Here is a 12822-nt window from a genome sequence, read left to right as displayed (position 1 = left end):
TATTCATGAAACAACTGTTTCCCCCTCCTCCCAGCCTCTGGCAGCTACTATTCTGTCTGTTTAGCTTTATTAAGCTCCTGCTGTGTGCTTAGTAAATGCTGACCTTGAGGAATTAATCGGGAGAGTTGTGGAGAAGCAGCCCAGCTTAGGTGGGAAGCCCTTGAACATGGGGTGGCTGGAGGGAGTGCCCCCTTGTCGCAGGCCTGTAACCCAAGGGCCAGCCAGCACTGTTGAGTGAATGAGTGAGTGGGTTGGGACTTGGGCAGGTGCCTTCACCTCCTTTAGCCTCAGCTCCCTGCTTGCAAAGTGAGGGTAACAATACCAAGTACTCAGGGTGTTGTGAAGGAGCCATGAGCTGATGTATGTAAGGCATGTAGCTCAGGGCCTCATATACAGCAGGTGTGCAGTAAATGGTGGCTGTTATTTTTAACCTCGTGGAGGAGACTGGACTAATATGCTTGGAACAAGAGAGGACAAGACTTCTTTTCTCTACCATGAGGGCCCAGCCTGCAGTGGTTGTCATCCTCACTGACTAAGAGGGAGTGGATCTCATCCAGGTGCATTTGCCTGGCATTCAGCATCCTGCCCGTCTAGCCTTATTGCCACTCTTCTCCCTCCTGGAACCCTTGGTTCTAGCCAGACTCATTTCCCAGGCATGCTTTGCGCATTCCTTCTTGGCCGCTTAGTTCATCCTCTTCCACCTTCCTGGATAGTTCTTCCATCCTTCTCCTCTTTCAAGACTTTTCTCATGTCTGAGCTCCTTTCAAGACCCTGGCATCCCATCCCAAATGAACCTCTTTTTCCTGGGAACTCCTATGGCATTTTCTGTCTTTGTTTTGCTCCTGGCCTTTATATACTTCCTTGGATGGTTCTCTAGTGAACTCCACAAACAGTATATGTGTCACATGTATAAGAGTCTGTGCTGGGCTGGATGCAGTGCCTCACATCTATAATCCCAATACTTTGGGAAGCTGATGCGGGAGGATCACTTGAGCCCATGGATTTGAGACCACCTGGGCAACATAGGGAGGCCTCTGTATCTAAAAAATCGTGTGTGTGTGTATATATATATATATATATATATATATATATATATATGCCAGGTGTGGTGGTACACACCTGTGGACCTATGGTCCCAGCTGGAGGTGGAAGGATTGCTTGAGTTCAGGAGTTCGAGGCTTCAGTGAGCCGTAATTGTGTCACTGCACTCCAGGCTGAGTAACAGAGCAAGAATTCTGTCTCTTTAAAAAAAAAAAGTCTGTGCTAAGTTCTGATGCTGCAAAAATAAAAAAGATAAACGTCCTTATCTTCATGGGGCTTATAAGCCAGTAAAGAGTTGAGAAACGGGTTCAAAAGATGACAATTCAAAGGACAAGGCGAATGGCTTCTAAGAGCAGAATGTTATGTGGGTTGAAACAGTTCAGTCACCTTGATCGAGGAGCACCATTTCATGCAGCAGGTGGTGGTGGACACGAACCCCGGAGAGGAGCTTGCATTTCAATGGTAGGAGGAAGGATCAGCCTGGGGCTAGGCGCTGAGAAAGTTGAATGGTGCTTGTGAATGGTGCAGGTGGGCCAGGTGTGGCATGTGTGCAGGGAAGCCATGGAGGAGAGATTGGGCAGGTAGATAACAGCTGTATTGTGGGTGGCTTTCAAATCACCAGCCAAGAACTTTATCTGTCCATTCATTCTTCCAAGAGAACTTGATTGCCCGCCATGTGCCAGCATTAAACTGGTGCTGTGGAGATAGCCATCAACCTTGAGAGGCCCTGGGAAGTTTGCAGGTTTTAAGCAAGGGTAAGAGAAGCAGGGCTGGGCTTAAGAGGGTGAATCTGAGGTCTGTGAAGAGGGGACATCATGGCAGGGAGAGTGGCTGAGCACTTGTGAGGAATGGTGAGGAGACAATGAACCTGAGACATTTTGGAAGTAGGATCAGGATCATTTGTAACTTGATTGGATGGGGAGGTGAGGAAAGGATGAAGGTGAAGGGGAATTGAAGCTGATTCTGTGCTGGGTGATTGTGAAAATGCAATGCCATTTGCTGTTTCCAGTAGGTATTGTTTCGTCAACTAGACTGCAAGCCCCTTCAGGGCATGGATTCTAACTCCCTCTGATGTTCTCCTTGACCCTGAATTCACTGCTGTGAGGCACAGAACAGAGTAGGCACAGTGGGCCCCTCACGATCTCAAGAAATGAATCTTGCACTTTCTAGCATCCCAAATTTGTATCCACAGCAATAGTTGTTCATGGGCCTGGCTTTCTCTGGAGTCATGTTTCTGCAGAGTCAAATGTTTCCTGTATATATCCTCACACCCCAAGTTAACTGCCCTTTCAGTTTCTGCTGCAGTTTTATTTCTCACTTGATGGCTATTTTCCACCAAGTTTTTATTGCGCCATAAGAGTAACTTTGAATGTGGTAGAGATGAAAACAACAAGGTGGCCCGTTCCTTTATATTGACCTCATAGCGTATGCGATGCAAACACATCTCAGTAAGTTTACACACTTTTACATATCTTGAAACTTTGGGTCACTGTGAGTGGCCAAAATTGTAATATTAAATCCTTGGATGACAAAGGTCTACCCCAGGGATGACAAATATATGGCGGGGATTCTGTTACTTCTGTAACTGCCCGTGGCAGACATCACTAATCAATTGCAGCTGTCTTTTCTACTGGGCCAGGGCTTGGGTTCTGCTCATAATGCCTTGGGTACCCACCACCAACTGAATGGCATTAGCACACTGCCTTCCTGTTTGCCATTTCTGTCCTTCTCCATTTGTTGAGTGAGCAGTTTCTTGGTAGGGGACTGCTGCCCCAAAGAGTGGTCCTTGATGGACAGAATTCACCCTAGAGTGGCTTCTTACCAAAGTGATGACCTAATTTTTTGCCTTCCTGCAGGAATATCCTGGAACCTTCTTTTATTTGTCAGCAGCCAAGGTGTTTGCAGGAAGTTCAGAGAGAACAGGTCAGTGTTGGTCCAGGTCCATTGTGGGGTAGGGCCTCTGAACGTTTGTGTGTTATAAACTCCATCTGAAGTCAAGGTCTTTCTTGCCCTTTAACTGTGGGTTGGGCAGGATAGAAGAGGATGCTGACATTTTCTAGTTGTCCTGCCCTGACTCCTGGCTTTGATTTTCTAAGCTCCTTAAATTGGGCTTTGGGGGCCAGGCAAGAATTATCTCCTCCCCACTATTTCTGATTGGTGGCTGATGGTACTCTTAGATTCTTTCTTGGCCACCCCATTTGTGTGGAGGAAGCCTAGGGAGAGGCCTGTAACTTCCTGCTTCCTGTCTCCTCCCAGCAGGCTTGGGAGCCAGGGTGGAGGGGCCTCCCACAACAGGCCAGAAGAGAAGATGCAGGAGTCCTGGCCAATCCTCAGTGTCTCCATCTTGGTCTGTCCACCGCCCTCCACCAGGACTCTTATGGGGCCCTCTTCTCTGCTCCTCCAGGCTCCTGGGGGTCTTGCTGATGGTTTGTTCATTGTTCCTAGCACTTGTGCATCGAGGCCTCTGCTGTGCCAGACTACAGACCAGGCAGCCAGACAATGGGGGTGGACGGTGCTGATTCAGGTTCCCTTGGGGTGCTGTTTACCGACCTGGGCCTTTTTATGTTTAATTTATGTGTGTTTTCTCCTGCAGCTTCTCCCTGTTGGGTGATTTGTAAAATCTTACCTTCCCTGAACCCAGTGGTGTAGTCGGTGGAGCAGGGAGAGGGGGCGGAATGGTGCTGGCTGGTGGCTCATCTTGCCAAACATTCTCTTGTCTGTGAGTTCCAGCAGGGATTATTTGGTTCCCCAAGAGTGGCCAGGAACCTCTTATTGTCCTGCCACGCCTTGTACGTTATATTAGGATGCCAGTATTCATATTTGTCATCATCATCAGACTCAGTTTTAGACCCTTTACAAATGCCCACAACCAATTTAACTTAATCAGATGAAGTTATAATTTAAATCTTATTTAACTTTCACAAAGGCCCCATGGGGTAGCTGTCAAGTCCCCCTCCTTTACCAGTGGCAGCAGGTAAGGCCCACATAGTGTTAGCCGGAGCAGGGGCTCCAGCCCAGATGCTATGACTCTGCAGCGCCTGCCTTTTCTAATGCAGACCTGCGGCTGTTCTTAACTGACTCTGGGAATCCGCTCCAGGTCCCTCCCTGAGCCTGCTTGCGGCAGGAATGCCTGAGCTCCCATTTTAAGTCCTCCTCCCGCCTCCCTGGGGCCCGGATGGGTGTCTGCTTTCATTCTCGCAGCTCTGGGATTTGAGGCATCGCATATCACTGGATGGTGCAGTGCAGCCAGGCACATGGGCTTGGGTGGAGGAAAATTAGTTTGGTGAAGATCAGGCAGCATCCATCCAGGTGCAGTGGCTCACGCCTGGAATCCCTGCACTTTGGGAGGCTGAGGCAGGAGTTCAAGACTAGACTGGGCAATATAGAAAAACTTTGTCCCTATTAAAAAAAAAAAAAACAAAACTGGGCGGCAGAGAGGGAAGGACTTAAGGACAAGGGAATGACCATCCTGCTGTGTGGCATGTCCCCCACATCCTGTGGGGCCTGTTCCTGGTGGGCCCTGACAGACATAACTTGGTGAAGGGCTCCCCAGGAGGCCTGTATGGCCTTGGGGAGACACAGATAGCCCCTGACATCACCAGCCGTGTCTATCCAGATGACTGTCTTTCTTCTGTGCATCTGCATTGAAACCCAAGTGAGGGAGACGTGAGCGAAGGCCTCGGCAGACAGGACGTTGATCCTCTCTGATGGCTGTGGCTCCAGGGGGCTTTGGTTTTGCCATTTCTTGTCATGCTCTGGAGCCGTGCTCTGGGATGTTGACCAGCTCTGGGGTGGGAGGTTCTTGTCCTGGCTCCTGCTCCTACCTCTAACTGCTGTGCGAACTTGGGCAAGTTGATTGCCTTCTTCAGGCCATTTTCCTCACCTACAAAGCGGCAGGTTGGGTGACCCACTGCCAAGGTTCTTTCTGGCTCTGCTGGAGGTGGTTTCTGAGGTGGGATGAGTTGGTATGCCTGGGTTTTGGCTTCCAGTCGTGGGCCTGCCTTCTGCCTCTGACTAGTGCCTTCTGGGCCTCTGACCTGGAGGTGGATGTAGGAGGAAAGAGTGAAGTTAATGAGTAAACTGGAGATGCTGACTTCTGATAGGAGCCGGACTGGGGGTGGAGGTTGTTTGCAGAGATGGTCCCCTGCCCCGTGAGTGGCGAACGGCGGGATCCTACTACCTGACTTCTGTCCTGTGCTGACGGCTCTGCTGTTGATTTGGTTCTAACTCTTCTTCGTGCCCCTGCCTGAGGCAGTGAGGAGTGAGCCTCCATTGCTGGACCCCAGCCCTGCATGTTAATCACTTCAACTTCAGTCATAGCCACAGCATAACGCAATGAGAATATCTGCCTGGAGCAGGTTAGCTTCCAAACTCTCTCCTTGCTCTCAAACCAAAAGCATAACCAGAATTTTAGCCTGAACCAGGAGGGTGCTCTTCAGAATGGGAAGGAGACAGAAGAACCCCTTTACTGGCATCTAGAGTTGGGAGCATGATCCTCTCTGCATTTCAGCCCAATACTTTGGAGCCAAATGTAGATTTTTTTTTGGCCTATTGTTTAGTATTATCTGTGCTTTGATTTACCACACCCCTTCCGCCCTCTGTTTTCTCTCAAGCTCCCTTGCAGTGGATGGCTGGAAATTGATGATACTTGGAATATTCACTCACTTTCTGAGAGTCTTGTGACCATTTCTACTCTCAATGATCATCATTTTTAAAACATCTGATCTTGTGATAGGAACAGGAAAGGATGGGGTAGAGAGCAGTCCAGGGGGTCTGAAGAGTCAGGAAGCTCAGTAAGTGCCCCCTGAAATCCCCCCACCTGCTGGGGAGGCTCTGCTGGTATTGCAGGAAGGCTGGAGGGTCTTGTGGCCTTTGGGGTACAGGATCTTGGTGAGGCCTTGGCCTTGGCCTTAGTAGCGTAGGGTTGCTGCTAACTCTTACAGCACGTTTGTGCAAATTCGAAAAATGGCCCTTCTTCAGGTTACAAGCAAAAATTAAAGTGAATATGTTATTGTGCAGCCAGAACAAAGTCCAACCCCCTTGAGCCCTCGTGGGCAGTGACCCTGGCTGTGCGCACACTTGCGGGCACACTGCCTCCAGTCATGGGGTGCACACGTTGCTGGGAACACTCACAGTCTGGTCCCTCCCCTTGCAGTGTGGGGAATGTGTCAGGTTCAGGGTCAGGGAGAGGGCCTCTGAGGACAGTGAACAGGTGAGGGAAGTGAGCTGGGGTGGGAGGGATTCTCAGAGCAAGATTGAAACAGGGTGCAGCCATGCACATGCGTGGGTGTTAGTGACTGTGCACACACTTACCTTACATGTGTGCTGGGTGTGCTTGCATGGGTCTCTGTGGGAGGGCACTCTGCATTGTTTTGGCACTTAGCGGAGGGGCCCATGTGTGCACTCTCAATAGATCAGTATAGGCCAGACACAGTCCCTCAAATCTGTAGGCCCAGCACTTTCAGAGGCCAAGGCGGGAGCACTGCTTGAGACTAGCCTGGACAGCATAGTGAGACCTCGTCTCTAATAAGAATAGAAAAAAAAATTAGTCAGGTGCGGTAGTTAGTGTGTGCCTGTAGTCCCAGCTACTCGGGAGGCTGAGGCAGGAGGATTGCTTGAGCCCAGAAAGTTGAGGCTGTAGTGAGCCATGATTGTACCACTGCACTCCCAGCTAGGTGACAGAGTGAGACCGTGTCTCAAGGAAAAAAAGGGGCTGGGCATAGTGACTCACACCTGTAATCCCAGCGCTTTGGGAAGCCAAGGTAGGCGAATCATGAGGTCGAGAGTTCGAGATCAGCCTGGCCAACATGGTGAAACCCCATCTCTACTAAAAATACAAAAATTAGCCGGGATTGGTGGTGCACACCTGTAATACCAGACACTCGAGAGGCTGAGGCAGGAGAATTGCTTGAACCTGGGAGGCAGAGGTTGCAGTGAGCCAAGATCAGCCACTGCACTCCAGCCTGGGCAATAGAGCAAGACTCCATCTCGGAAAAAAAAAAATGTCAGTATATACCTGTGATGTGAGTGCCTTCCCCTTAGAGGGCAGGGTAAAACCTGGACACAGTACCTGGGAACTCTGCTGACAGCCTCTCCCCTGGCCACCTGCCAGTGTGGAGACTGAGGCTTGGGGGCCCGAAGCTCTCTGACAAGCCCTGGGGGTGGCAGTGCCAGGGACGGTAGGAGCAGATCCTGCCTCAGCAAGTCCCCAGCCCCCTCTCAGGGCCAGGCTCTACAGGAGGGCTCACAGGGGCAGGGTGCCCAGCTGAGTTTGAATGAACTGTGTCTTTCCGGTGTGTGAACATGCAGAATGATGTGTTTTGTTTTAGAGAAAATTGAGGTAGAGGTCTGGGCTTGCAATTTTCCACTTGTTTTAATCCTGGGAGATTCTAAACAGCTTTGTTTAAAAACTGGACATACGGATTGCAAAGACCTGAGTGAGGAAGAGCCATTGGGTCCCCCAGGAAAGCAATTAGGTTTGAAGCCAGAGTTTGGATTTGTTCGACCATTTTGAGTGCTGTCTGCAGCATGTGGGACCTAGAGGCGCTTACATCATCACCCATGGTGTGAGTCACTCCAAATTAGCAGCCATTTCAATTTGGCTTCCACTGACTTGCTGCTGGGGATGGGTCGGGTTGGGGGTGAAGCTCCAGGTCTGGCTGTCACCCGTCATCCAGGTGGAACAACCTGTCTTGGCTCAGCCTGCCCCCACTGTTGGCCAGAGAAGCTGGAGCTGGTGGGGGCCTGTGTCTGTGAAGGTCTCCTGGACAGAGCAATTCGTGCCCGCAGTGCAGGGAGAACACTGGAGACCATGCAATTCAGGGCAGGGTTGGTGGAACTTTTCCTCGGCATCCATTTGAGAAACTCAGAGGGGATCAGGCTGGGCCTTGAGGGAGGGCTGGGATTTAGGGAGGAAAGAGAAAGGTCTCTGAGGGGTTGTAGTGCCGGCCGCGAGCTTGGTTGGGGTGGGGACAGGTGTGGCCTGCAGGAGAGGGTGAGCTCTTCCTCTGGGGCACCTGACATACTGCTCGGAGCAGCTCAGGCGTGGGAGGCTGGTGGTGGGAGCCAGTGTTGGTCTTTGAACAGTGGAATGACAGGATGAAAAGGGACATTGTAGGCCGGGTGTGGTGGCTCATGCCTGTAATCCCAGCACTTTGGGAGGCCGAGGGGTGGATCACGAGGTCAGGAGATGAGATCATCCTGGCTAGTACGGTGAAACCCTGTCTGTGCTAAAAATACAAAAAATTAGCCAGGCATGGTGGCAGGTGCCTGTAGTCCCAGCTACTCGGGAGGCTGAGGCAGGAGAATGGCATGAACCTGGGAGGTGGAGCTTGCAGTGAGCTGAAATCCCACCACTGCACTCCAGCCTGGGTGACAGAGCAAGACTCCATCTCAAAAAAAAAAAATAAATAAAAGGGACATTATAGGAAAAATTAGATTGTAGCAGAATTCAAGGTGAATTTTTTTTTTTTTTTTTTTTTTGAGACGAGTCTTGCTGTGTCCCCCAGGCTGGAGTGCAGTGGTGCGATCTTGGCTCACTGCAACCTCTGACTCCCTAGTTCAAGGGATTCTCCTGCCTCAGCCTCCCGAGTAGCTGGGATTACAGGCATGTGCCACCATGCCTGGCTAATTTTTGTATTTTTAGTAGAGACAGGGTTTTACCATGTTGGGCAGGATGGTCTTGATCTCCTGACCTTGTGATCCGCCCACCTCGGCCTCCCAAAGTGCTGGGATTACAGGTTTGAGCCAGTGCACCTGGTCTCAAGGTGAATTTTTTAAAAAAAGCATCCTTTTGGCTGGGTGTGGTAGCTTACGCCTGTACTCCCAGCACTCTGGGGGTGTGAGGTGGGATGATCAGTTGAGCTCAGGAGTTTGAGACCACCTGGGCAACACAGCAAGACCCAGACTCTACAAAAAATTAAAAAACGTAGCCAGGCATGCATAACTGTAGTCCTAGCCACTCAGGAGGCTGAAGTGGGAGGGTTGCCTGAGCATAGGAGTTTGAGGCTACAGTGAGCTGTGATCACACCGCTGTACTCCAGCCTGGGCAACAGAGTGAGATCCTGTCTCAAAATAAATAAATAAATAAATAAAATAAAAGCATCCTTTTTTTGTCGCAAAATAATAAAAACTCATTATAATATCCAAACATTACATAAATTATAGAAAAGGAAAATTTCCCCTAATCCTACCCATCAGAGATAATCACTGTTAATACTTTGGTTTGTATTATTTCCAGATATTTCTGGATAGACTAGCATCCAGCCGTCTACCTTCTCAATTTATCTTCTCAATTTCCGTAAGTAGAATTGAATTCAACTTAGTGTTTCGCCCGTTCTTTAGGCATCTTTTCACATCAGTGCATTCAGAACAACCTTATTCTTTTCCATAGTTGCACAGACTTGCTGAATGGATTTTCTTCCATTCATCACTGAGATCTTTTTTTTTTTTTTTTTTTGAGATGGAGTCTCACTCTGTTGCCCAGGCTGGAGTGCAGTGGCGTGATCTCGGCCCACTGCAAGCTCCGCCTCCCAGGTTCACACCATTCTCCTGCCTCAGCCTCCTGAGTAGCTGGGACTACAGGCACCCACTACCATGCCCTGCTAATTTTTTTGTATTTTTAGTAGAGACGGGGTTTCACCATGTTAGCCAGGATGGTCTCAATCTCCTGACCTCGTGATCCGCCCACCTCAGCCTCCCAAAGTGCTGGGATTAAAGGCGTGAGCCACTGCGCCCGGCCACATCATTGAGATCTATGCTGCGTAGACCAACCCAAAATATAGTGGATTAACACAAACACCATTTTCTTTGCTTCTGGTTCTATGGGTTAGCCTTTTGGGCTGGTCTCTGCAGTCTTGCCTGGGCTTATTAATGCGGTAGCAGTCAGCTGGTGGCTCTGCAGGCCCTGGACAGCCCAAGGAAGCTTCATCATATATCTGGTGGTTGGTGCTGGCTGTCAGCCGGGCTTCTCCTCCGCTGCGTGGTTTCTCACTGTCAAGGAAACTAGCTTTCCAGATGAAAACAGTCTACAAGACCTCTTAATATCTAGGCTCTGAAGCCTCACACACACAATGTCTGTTGATTGCTGGTAAAAGCAAGTCATGGGACCAGCAGAACTCCGGGGGCGGGCAGACTCCACCTCTTGGTGGGAAGGCTGGCCATGGCACAAGGAAGGCATGTGTGTTCCAGGTGGGGAGGACACGGGCATGCGATCCCTCCCTGTGCCCAGAAGCATGAGGAATAGACCCCACAGATAATGAGGAATACTGAAGAATAGACCCCACCGATCTTTGGAAGATAATGCAAACCCCTTCTCCTCCCAGATCACTGTTCGTCCCCAGATGGGTCATCCAGGGAAACTGGCAAACACTTGATCTTCATGTTGAGTGTCCTTTAAAGTGGAGTCAGTGCGTTGTGTGTGTGCACGCGGCTAGCGCTGGCAGAGGCTTGGGCTTTGTAGTAGAGAGTGTCTCCTGCCCTATGGCTCTAAGAGCTGTAGAAGTCAAACCTTCCTGCCCTCTGCAAGCTGCCAAGAGCTTGTCTTCTTGGTACTCCGTGCTAATTTTCATGGCATCTCTGAAAAACGTGTCAGTGAGCGACAGGTCTTAACAAAGCTAGTCCGGCCTTCCAGGCCCAGGCCTCTGCTGGGATTTTATTCATTCATTTGCCCAACCACTATGCTCCAGGCTTCCTCCCCAGCCCCTCATAACCTCGGATATGAAATAAGAGGGCCCAGGCCTATATGATTCACAGACTTCACTTTTCCTTCTCAGGCAACTCACAATGGACTTGACACTGTGACTTCCCACAAGGTGTTCGTTTTTATATTTAATTTTCCCATCACCTGCCTTAGTGACTGTTCCCTTCCTGTGAAATGTCACCAATGGCAGGGAGGCAGGAGGAGGCAGGGGAAGAGCCAGTGATGGGTCATTAATGAATCCCCAAACCCCAGCTTAGAGGATGCTGCAGTGGAGCTGCTGGTGGAAAAGTTCTCCCCAGCGCCAATCATTCATCAAACTTACCTCTCCCTGGAGATCTGAGGCTGGACCTGATGAAATGCACTTTCCCGTGCAGGAGTGTTCTTTTGCTTGTCAACTGCTGGGTGGTTTTTGCATTCATCAAATAAGAACAAAGGCGGAGTGGGCTTTCGCGTTCGAAATCCCCTTGGTGTTTTATTGTCTCCCTGCTCCCCCTCAGCAGCTTTTAGTAAAGAAATGTTTTGTAGCTGAAAAGGCTCACTGTGAAAGCGTTCTGCACCCCCACAACTCAGCCTCTGGCCTGGCGTCTTCAACTGTGCTGTGGGAGAGGAGTTGCTGAAGACTTACGTTGGAGGAGGGAGTATGGCCTGGCACCGCAGCACCCTTGGGAGCTCCCCAGTGCCTCTGGGTGACTTGGGGGTGCCAGCATTGTGCTCCTGTTGCAGGGTTAATGAGCTGATCAGCTCACAGGTTTTGTATTAATCAGTGCTCAGTGTTGACAAAAACATGCAATGCTGACTCTGCAAACCTTTGAGAAATCTGGCATCACGGACAAGAAAAGAAACCTCAGTAAACTGCTTTTGGCCGTAGAATTGGAAAAAACTGGATAGAGCTCCTCAGCCTGCTCCAGCTGAGGGCTTGCTAGCTTGAGGCCTGTAGCAGGTAAATTCCCCAGAAGCAGAGACCTGCAAGGCCCTCCCTGACTCCTTACTTCTCTGCTCAGGTCCCCACTCCACCCCTCCGTTACTTGTTCTCCATGGCTGTGAGGATGGATTCAAACTCCCGCATGCTCAAGTCATATGTCAGTGAATCAGTAAGTCGTCATTGTGTGCTTTGATTCCTCAAGGGTCTGAGGCATGTTTTGGCCCAGGTGCTCCGTGTGATAAGAGAGCTTTAGCCAAGTGTAAAGTTATGTCAGTCCCCAGCTCTTTCTGCTCATGGCCACAAATGTCTATTCCTGTTTTACCCAGTTCCCTCATAGTCCTGAGGGCCCAGTCCTGCAGCACCTATAACACCCAGGAGTGGGCTCTAAAGGCAGCAAGCCAAGTAGGGAGGGATAAGATTGCTGTGGATACAGCCAGAGCCCCCTGAGAGGAGATACCTGCCTTCACTCAGCAGGGAGCTGTCACCGCTGTATGATCACACCTAATTTGACATAAAAAATGATGCTACCCACTTTCATCATCCACCTTACCCACTGCGCATCCAAATGGGTCTCAGTTGTTTGGCACATTGGATGTCCCCGTAAGGATAAGGATGGTCCTTCCCTGAGGATGCTCCGTGGACTCCCTGGGCTCTGACGATTGTTCTTCAGGAGCACAGTAGCAACATCTTTGGAACCAGTGTGTGGCTTTCCCAGACAGGCCGCAGTTGACTGGCTGAGAGGGAGTTAGAAATGAGTAGGCAGGCCTCCCTGCCACCATGCCCAGGGCTGGGGGAACTGGCGAGTGCTTCGAGCCTGCTCTTGGCCTGGACACTGCAGGCTGGGCCTCTTTCTGCAAGGAGCTCACATTCTGATGTTCAGATTGAACCTGGAACATGGAAAACATTCAGAGTCCTGGAATTGACCTGAATCATATACATTATCTTCTCTGGGAATATTTCTGGGGCCGCTGGCCTTTGGGATGCTGACACTAATTGCAGGACACACTTAGGCCAAGGAGGGAAGCCACAGAATTGCCCCCAGTTCTGGGAGACGGGCTGGCAGTCTGGTTTCCTGGGCCCACCTTGCAGCTGGCTTTGATTGTGCTGTGCCCATCAGCCGAAGTAGATGGACTTGACCCTGTCTTTGGGGGCCAGGCGT

General features: G+C 50.3%; 1 protein-coding gene across 2 annotated transcripts in view; it reads left to right on the top strand.

Annotated features, from left to right (window-relative positions):
- The window catches only part of TSPAN9 (tetraspanin 9), a 201359-nt gene that overhangs the window by 3370 nt on the left and 185167 nt on the right, over positions 1 to 12822 (top strand). Inside the window, exon 2 of one of the 2 annotated variants that reach the window (XM_030804845.1) lies at positions 2898 to 2964. The exons of the other annotated variant lie outside the window; for it this stretch is intronic. The gene's annotated coding sequence lies outside the window, so the exon portion shown is untranslated. The remainder of the gene's footprint in view (positions 1 to 2897; positions 2965 to 12822) is intronic. 2 annotated transcript variants of the gene reach the window in all.

This window comes from Nomascus leucogenys, chromosome 23 (assembly GCF_006542625.1).
Source record: "Nomascus leucogenys isolate Asia chromosome 23, Asia_NLE_v1, whole genome shotgun sequence".
NCBI lineage: Eukaryota > Metazoa > Chordata > Mammalia > Primates > Hylobatidae > Nomascus > Nomascus leucogenys.
The sequence above is the reverse complement of the archived record's forward strand: the minus strand, read 5'-3'. Positions and strand labels throughout refer to the sequence as shown.